The sequence below is a fragment of the Bombus affinis genome, chromosome 5 (assembly GCF_024516045.1).
Source record: "Bombus affinis isolate iyBomAffi1 chromosome 5, iyBomAffi1.2, whole genome shotgun sequence".
Lineage (NCBI taxonomy): Eukaryota > Metazoa > Arthropoda > Insecta > Hymenoptera > Apidae > Bombus > Bombus affinis.
Window position 1 is genome coordinate 11,945,466 of NC_066348.1, and position 9,199 is coordinate 11,954,664.

The 9,199-nt window shown below is 38.6% G+C and overlaps 1 protein-coding gene across 1 annotated transcript in view; it reads left to right on the forward strand.

Moving 5' to 3' along the window:
- The window catches only part of LOC126916704 (rotatin), a 237,586-nt gene that overhangs the window by 192,262 nt on the left and 36,125 nt on the right, over nt 1-9,199 (forward strand). The window lies entirely within an intron of this gene.

Below are 9,199 nucleotides of genomic sequence, written 5' to 3' on the forward strand. Positions count from 1 at the left end.
TGTATTCGCTACGAACCCGCTCGAAATCCGTTCCGTGGTCTTACGATTCGAAGCGACAACCGCGTCGAACTCCTTCGCCACTGCGATAAGTCGAGGAAACAATCCCCTTCGATCTCCTACCGTTGAATTTCGCGCTTCACGTTACGGGAAATCCTGCGTTCTATACGAAATCGTTCACAGGTTTCCTTCGTGAGATTCACCATGGGTCCAACGGTGTATCGAAAAGAATGATTTTTTTCGATGATGAACGAGCCGCTCATCCGCCAAATCGGCTAACTCCGCGAAGCAGAGAGTAGGAAAAGTTGGTGAAATTATGTAAGATAAGGATCGAACGAGTGCTGTGGCGCTTTAAAAAGTTCGAGAAAGTTAATGGAGTTAACCGCTTTGGCCTGTGAAAGAGCTCAAATCGCGTACGCAGATGTACGGAATCTGGGGAACGTTTAATCCGCGATGTTCTATTTGTACGGGACATTTAAAACTTGATACACTTTATACGGGCTTTATCGTGAAAGGTATTTTCTTTTTTCGAAAAATGTTGTTTCCTAAATATATAATAGTTACATACTTTTGGGAAGGGCTCAACTGCGAGCAATATAAGCTGGAATCAAAATTCGATGGAATATAAATTTTAGCGATAAGTTGGTATTAAATTTAAGACAAATACTGGTTCTTAGGTTGACAAGTATAAGCATTGAACATATCGCGAGCTTGAAATTCGTCATAACGCGTACATATCAAAGTGTGATATAAGCAAATTTTTCTACGGTATAATATATATATATTATATGTATATATATACACGTATTTTTTACTACAGTATAATTTTCATGCGAACGATCATTAAAAACTTGAGGTATCGATCAATAACATTCAATAGTTTCAGCGATATAAAAAAATTAATGATCGAAACGCAACGTAATTTAATATGTAAAAAGTATTTATCATTCTCTGAATGATTCGAAAAGGCATCAGACCGAAAGAATCAAGAAAATATAAACATAATTGACTCTGTGTAAAATGGTCGACAATTCGTTCAACGAATCGCATTGTATGAGATAGCGAATATTTTTTGACGTTTATTTAAATTCTTTTAATACGAAATACATGTAAATCAAACGATATAACGTAGATAATTTTCCTTGTTGAGAAAAATTCAGAACGTAATTATCTGGTTGTTTGCCTACATTAATTAGTTCTTCTCGTGTATAGTCGTTAGACGAGGGAAGAGATCGCCGCCGAATATGCACAAACATAAGCTTGTAGGAAACGTTAGTTCGTCTTAACTGATACGTCTAATCAATACTAATCAAAGCGAAATACAAACCTTGATCTTTGCAAACTAGTCTTCGCAGGCAGTCGGTAAGCAGCTTTGAGCAAGAATCAACTGAGTTTGCCTAAGCAATAATTTTGACGAAGTCTCGTATATGTATCTGCATATACGCGGTACGATCACAGGCAAGTAATTATAGAAGCCGTGAGCATTACAACTTAATCAGATGATGTTTCTTGCGAATGATTTCTACGAAGAGAAAGATGGATCGTTGGAAATTTGTCGCTGATACTCGGGCAATATATTTTCCGACACGATCGATAAATAATTTCCAAGTATAATAGATTGTTAATATTTATTTTCGCGTAAGTTTTATTACGATTTTTCAGAATTCCAAAGTTTTAATTAAATTTTGGGAAAGTTCGAAAGCAGCGCTTGGGTTCGCGACAACTCTGAATTAGTAAAACATTCGATTACTACGGTTGCTATCTTTTTCAACTTCCCTCTATAATAGGAAGCACCTGCTTATCGTGCAAATTAATCTTGTACCATTTCGATATCTGATTTGTCATAATCGACCGAGATAGGCGAAACACTGGAAACTTTGCATCGAATAGCTGTCCCCGTTGTTGTTTGTCTTATCTCGAGCGACGAGATAGAAGACGAGCGAAGTAGAAAACAAGAGGACCAAGAGTTTTCTCGAAAACATTCGCCAAACATTCTACAAAAACAGAGATCAAATACATCGGAGATAAAAACGAGAGAGTCTTCAGGAAAGTAGCCTGGCAAAAGAAACGTCATAGTTCTTTCCAGCCAGTTTGTTTCAAACGTGAAATGTCCGCTGCAAAAATGCGTCGCGGCCGTCAGGCAAGGACAAAGTTGGCCCTGACACGATGTACCCGCGTGCTACGTCGAGTTAGCTAGCGACGCAAGTGAATTATATCTTGTTACGAACCGGAAGGGCCAACTCCTGTAGACGTCGCTCGCGCGAATAAATTGTATCTCTGGCGGCGAAGTGGCCGACGACGACGCAAGGAGACCCATCCCGCGGAAACATTAGAAACCGTGAGGCGAGCTGGCCCCGAGGAAAAAAAGAAACGAACGTTACTTTGTAGACGAGCACCGTACAACCTGCTGAATTAATTCGGTGCACTAAAGACCCCGTGTCCCTTTTGCAACGACGCAAACGTCGTCCAACCTTTTTCATCGCTGTGTTTCACGTTGATGCGCGTTCAAAGGCGGCCGCGGCATTATCGCGTTAGATTTGGCTATGTAGTTTAAAAGGTTCTGTCGAGTTCTCTGAGAAAAAGTTTTATACAGCGTGATCTTTCGTGTTTATTTTCCAGTGGAATTTATCGCGTGTCTTGCTTACTGTCGGCTAATAATGTGAAGCTGCCTTTTTTATATATTTGCACGTACAGTGAGATTTTTGGAGATTGGTGTAAAAAGGAAATGAAGGAGATTTGATTTGGTTTAAAGCATCCGAGTCGTAGCTTTTCGATTATAAACTACCTAATTATTATAAACAAAGGAAAGGTGAAACGAATATATTAAAGGTATCGTTCTTCTACGTTCTTCATCGTAGTATTGCTTTATATGGACGTATATACTTGCAAAACGGGAATTTATTCCAAAGGTATTTTACAGTTTGGTAGCGGAGAAAATAGTGTTTATAATGAAATGGCAGCTCTTATACGAATATAACTATACTTTTGTATGTGCCATTTATTAAAATGTAAATCTTATTCAACACAGCATGGAAGAAAGAAAGCATTTTCCACGTAAATTCCGATTTGGAAATAAAAAGAGCAGAAAAGGGTCGGCAAGAACAGCCGGATTAAGATTCGATCGAAGAACCCTCTAAATTATCATGGTCGTTCCATTAATCTTCCTCGCGAATCATTTTTGCATATGACTAGGGCATAAATTTAATTCAACGCGCTGCTCAGCTTCGTAAATAGGATGGTTAAATAATTCACGCGTTCTGTTACGTTGATATTCAGTTCCTGCTCTCATAATTCATTTCCTCGCTTTACGCCGCCAGTAACCATCGGGCCGTGATCCGAAACTTTCACTCGCTACCCTCAAATTAGCCGATCGATGTATTTCACCGACTGCTCGACTCAGCTCGAAAAATTTTCGCTTTCCTCCAGAAATTCCATGTAAATTTTCTCACGTATTCCGCAATTTTTCGTTCCAGATATGACAAGCCTGAATGCTGTATTCGAACAAAAATTAGTTAAAATTGGTCGACTGCGTTCGTAGCGAAAGTTTAAATGGACTCGGATGGAAAGTAGTTGCAGGGCTACCGAATTTCCTAGTTATATGAACAGAATTAATTGAACGAGCCGGATATTTATAATCCCGAAAGAACGTATTTGCAAATTAGAAAGGACACGATCCAAACGTCGAAGCTGCCTGTAACGATGCACGCGCCAATTTTGGCAAAAATAAAAGACCTTATTTCGTAAATATTTTTTAATTCCTAAGGATCTATATATTCGTAAATTTAAAAACGTACTGTATCGATACTCGCGTGCGTGCTTTGATAAAAATATAAAAAGGTTATTTAACGATAAATGCGGGATATATTTGATAAAATTATTATTTCGATGATTTACGAGCGAGAAGATAGTTTCTAGTTCGAGGCTACGTATAAATTTTCCACTGCGTTGATGTGATAAGAAAAAAAAAAAAAGGACGTATACGATTTCAGTAGAGTCGGTAGAATCATAGTCAGCCAAGCGAAAAGGACATTCGGACATTCAGCTTGACACGCGACCGCCGTTCGCGAGGTTCATTTAAATACGGAAATAAAGTAATTTCGTCTGACAGTGCTAATAACTTGCGGCCGATGGCATACGTTCTACAAACCCGTCCGCTGCTACCATCAACTTAGATTCACTGTTATCGCTGGTTAATACAGCGTATAATGACGGTCGATTAATTGCGATTACGATCGCTCACGACACACCAGTTGCTATCTTGACAATTTACATCTTTAGCATTTGTTCGGGACACGATAGTAGAACGTTGTTATGTTCCGCAGCTAACTCCTTAGAGATATTTCTTTCGTAATCTACACATTTCGTCCTCGATAGATATTGGCTGGCTGTTCTAGCAAACTTTCGTTTCGCGTTTAGGAAATTTAACCTGCGTTTTATGTACAGTAGCAGGGAAGAAAGAAAGTTCAAAGTTGCTAAGTAATTTATTCGCGTGCACATAGTAACTTTTCCATTAAATATTTTTCGCCGTGCTACTTACAGTCGGTCAGTGGATCGTAAATGTTTTGTTACGAAGTTCTAACAAAAATACAGAAATTATGAACAAAGTTGACATCGTTCTTACGTACAAAAGGAAACGGGAAATCATAATACAGCATTTACCAGCCTATGGTTATACATATAACATTGTTTTTCTATTTTTAATTATAGAATATACCGGTATCGTTTGTCGCGGTATAATTGAAACACCCTGTACATTCGTATTTCTTCATTGGCTCTTGTGAAATTCTCATTCGTCAAATTATGATATCTTCTTGTGTTTCAATTTTCGTTACTGCAATTTTACGCCGATTAGGATTAAATAGAAAACACACGTTGCTAAACGACCAAACGATTATCGACTAAAACGAAGTAACGAAGAATTAATAATTCAATTTTAATCCACTCGGTTCAATCTGAATATTCGACAAAGAATCGGAGAATGTTAGTGACGGCCATTTCTAATATTTGATTTACTCTCAAACGTCTGGACCCTTTAGTGGCGTTTCAAACAGAAGATCTTCTAATTACGTTGAACAGGCTGCACTTCGTTCATCCTGGGTTCTTGTCTGTCAAACTAAAGATCAAACGTCGACATTCGATCAGGATTCTCGCAGGGCTGAACAAGCAGCCCTCTTTTACATACACCGGTCATGTTCAATCACGACATAACGGAGATGATGTAACGGCCGGTACATAGAGCGCAGATTAAAAGAACTTTCGAGAAATTCTGCCGGTGAGCTTTCCATTTTGTGCGCTCGTCTTTTTCCGTGGTGTCGAGTATTAACGTGATTGGGTTACGTACCGTGAAGAATCGACAAGTCGAGCTCGCCGAACGATCAAAAGCTGGCTTTTCGTAAGACGAAGCTTCGGATTTCGCTATTTTGACTGCATCTAATGGAAAATATCCTTTTTCGGATTACCGTCTTGGCTACGTTCTATTTTCCTTCTTTTTTCTTTTTCATCTAATCCAATCTGCAAAGGCAATTTTAAATTCGATTTTCATCTTTGAAGGGATTTTATAATACAAGTAGCTTAGATACAAGTAAAAAAGCACCGAAAAATGTACAAACGTGATTTGCTTTATTATAATAATACGTAATAAAATATCGTAATAAATATCGTGCGTATAAAATACGTAATAGAAGCGTAATAAAATATCGTTGCATTTTCTTCCAAGCGTTTTTTGAAAGTGAAGGAACAATCGAATATTTAAACAAGACATTGAGCACTTGTTGTTTATTCGTTTACCGTTCGCTTACATAAACTCCAAATATATTGCCACGAATCTCCATCGCTATTGAATCAAATGGTAGATTAGTAACAAATCGTTTAATTGTTATTAGTTAGTATTGAATCATCGCGCATAATACGAACTATTTTAACACGTTATAATATGTATCGTACTAAGATTTATAATTGACAGTGGGTTTTGGAATTGCAAATATTTGGCAAGTCGATCGATAAAATTGTGCGTTGCGCGTGATATTCAAACTATAACTACAATTTATCAAACGAGATATTTGAGTAACAGCGTGAATCATTTATTTCAAACGGAGTTAGTCGAAGCTGGAATATCAAGGAATATTATTCTGATAAATTATCGCGGTATTTAATAGGTGCTTTTATGATCTGGTGGTATTCGTTAACGCAAAGAAAAGAAATATCAGATGAAACGCAGAAAGGAAAGAAATATTAGATACATCGTTCATTGTGCGAGAAAGAAAATGAAGATACTTTAGGGAAATTAATTTCTGCTATTCCTTGTCATAAATCATTTTTATTACAATAGCCTCTTACTTTCGTATTCTTCCGCAATTTTTTAAATTTTTTCATTTTTTTTTTTTTTTTTTTTTTAAGCTACTAAACCAAAAGGCTAAAAGAACGTATTTTAAATATCAACCTGAAACGCGTACGATGTTTCCACTAAATGCTAGCACTATCGCTACGTATGAATTTATCTGTCGTTGCTCGTACATTGTCCTATAGAAAATGGTACGAGAGGCGCCACGTCCAATCACGTTTAATTGTCTACTATCCTCCAACTAATCGACTTAAAACTAGCGTGTGACCAAGCCAAAAGTTCTCGATACGCGGATCAAATTCCTAGTATTCGAGTTTGTACTGGCCAGAACCGGTTGATCCCCAAGGTGGAGGATCGTTAGAACCGTTTGTTCCATTATGAGCATCGAAACGTTACGAAATTGGGAAACTTTACGACTGGCTAGATCGACGATCTAAAAACGAAAAAATTCGTCGCATAAATATGTAAAGTCTCTTAAAGTCTTCGTTGGGAAAATCGATTCTTCCCATTGAAAATTCCACAGGTTTTCAATCTGTTAATCGAGAACGTCGGATTAATTAGTTATCGAAAAACGTTTTTGTAATGGATACGATCTTCTTTATTACTTCGTAACTTTATTGCCAAGCGATAATTAATTTTCTATTTTTGTCGCACAGAGTAATTTGATTACGTATTAAAATCGTGATAATTAGTTCGAAAGACAAACGAGGGAGAATGATTCGAACGAGTGGAGAACTTTCGTCGACGTGACCATAAAGTTTCAAGCCTGCTGTTCTTCGATTCTACTTGTAAATTAACGAAGAGAGTGGCGATTTCGTTCTCTGCAGCTGTCACCGAGAGCTCCAACTACTTGCAACTACCGCTTCTTCCAAAAGAGAGATACTGGTAGATGGTACGAACCCAGTCGATCAAAGCTTCGATCCTATGTATAAAATACTCGTGCTCGTTGCTGGTTACAACAATTCACATGAACGTGAATTCGTACGTGGCAACGGTATAGAAAGAATTTACACTTCCTTTTCGTAGAATCTGCTGGAAATAGTCGGGAAACATTTGGAAAAATGTTTCCTTAGTTAATTGAAAGCTGAAATTGGTAAAGCCCTCTTCGGTTCGCAGACGTTCAAAGACACGGATGCCTTTGTGATGCAAACTAACGGCTGAACTTAAGCTAGACGATCACGTTTTTGATGCGGTTCATGTTAATTTATCACTTAATCTCGCTGTCTGAGGCGCTCGTAAAGCCTCCTGCGAGACAAAGGATCCTTAACTGGATTCGTAACCAGACGCTAGTAACAACCAGCGAGTCGATGAATTAATCAAGTCCTTTGTATCCTTGTCCGGCGTCAACCAGGTGACTACGTAGTTTTAGCCAACATTATCATATTGATTAATTCTTACGCGTTTAGCCATTTTTTAACGAAACTTACGTAATTTATGGTTATTTACGAACAGACTTGCGTGCACATATTCAATCGATATATTCTAATGCGTTAATTCTTTGCCTACAACTTCTCCATTATCATAAAATAATAATACTTCACCAAGTACATAAATAAGTACTTTGGGGAAAAAAGAAAACAAGTAAGTTTCCAACATATTCTCGCGTGTACGTATCAAAATTAACCGATGGTTCTCTTAACGACGTGCAATGACTATAAAAGTTATTTGCATTTGCCATTGTACTTATTATAGAATTTAAATGCTAATTAATTAGATTCAACAACTCTTGTATAATTACAGTTTGATAATATGAAAATGAAAATGACGAGAAGAACGCTTTATCGGAGAAGAAACGCGCGTGTGTACCGATATTTCTCGTAACCACTGTATTTTCTTTCTATCCGTCGCTCTCTCGTTGAACGAAATTCTTGAAATTATTTCCCTCGATCTCAACGTATTCTTAATTTGCTCTTGGCGTTTCTTACTTCCTTCGATGCCATTCTCTCATTCAGCCGGTCTGTTTGTTCGAATCCCGTAGACTCGCTGGTCTTTGACGCTTTGGGTGCATTCGATTTCCCTTTCGTCCCTTTTCACCTTTCACCCCGTCGTCGCCGCTGCTTTCCTCTGCCGGCTATTTTATCTTTCATTCGTCGGCTTTTCTTTTTGTCTTTCAATCCAACGCGCAATCGGCCACTTTTCTCCTTCAATCTAGTCCACGATAAAAGCCCACTTTTGATCTCGGTTGGCCCTTTCTCATGCTAGTTACCCCTTTCGTTTCTGCGTGTTCCCCTTACCTTTACCTTTCTTCCTTCCCATTTCTCGGTCGTTCCACTTTCGTCTTTCAGCGTTTTCCTCCGCGCGTTCTCTCTCTCTCCTTTTTTTTTTATTTTATCCTCTTCTCCTCTTTTCTTCGCTCGATGTTTCAACGGCGTTCCCGTTTTCTCCGCGCGACCACGATCACTACGTCCTGATTCTGCCCTTTACCCGGGATCCTTGTCAGGAGCCAGTTAACGCCTTTTCCCTGTCTTCGACGCGAATATCTGCTTTCATTGGGAAGTTGGCGGTTAGGACAGCCTCCGGGAAAGCGCCACGACGACCAGCAAAGACTTTCCAACAAATTTGTGTTACGAAATCCCGGCTTCTCAAGGTACGTACACGCCAACGAAAGATATATTAGGTCTTTCGTCGAGATCGCGATCATCCAGAAGTTGTTCCTCGATTAAGGCTGCTGCTACGTGCACGCATTCAGCAATATCCTTCGACGTGTGTGACTTTTTCGCGCGAGAAATTAACTCGCGATGAGATAATAGATTTACTTGCCGATCGATACTCGGATTAACGGTCTTTCGTGTATTTTATTCGCCGCTTTGTCGTATATTTCTGTCGGTATGCGTGAATAGCTTTAACCATCGATAGTGGTAT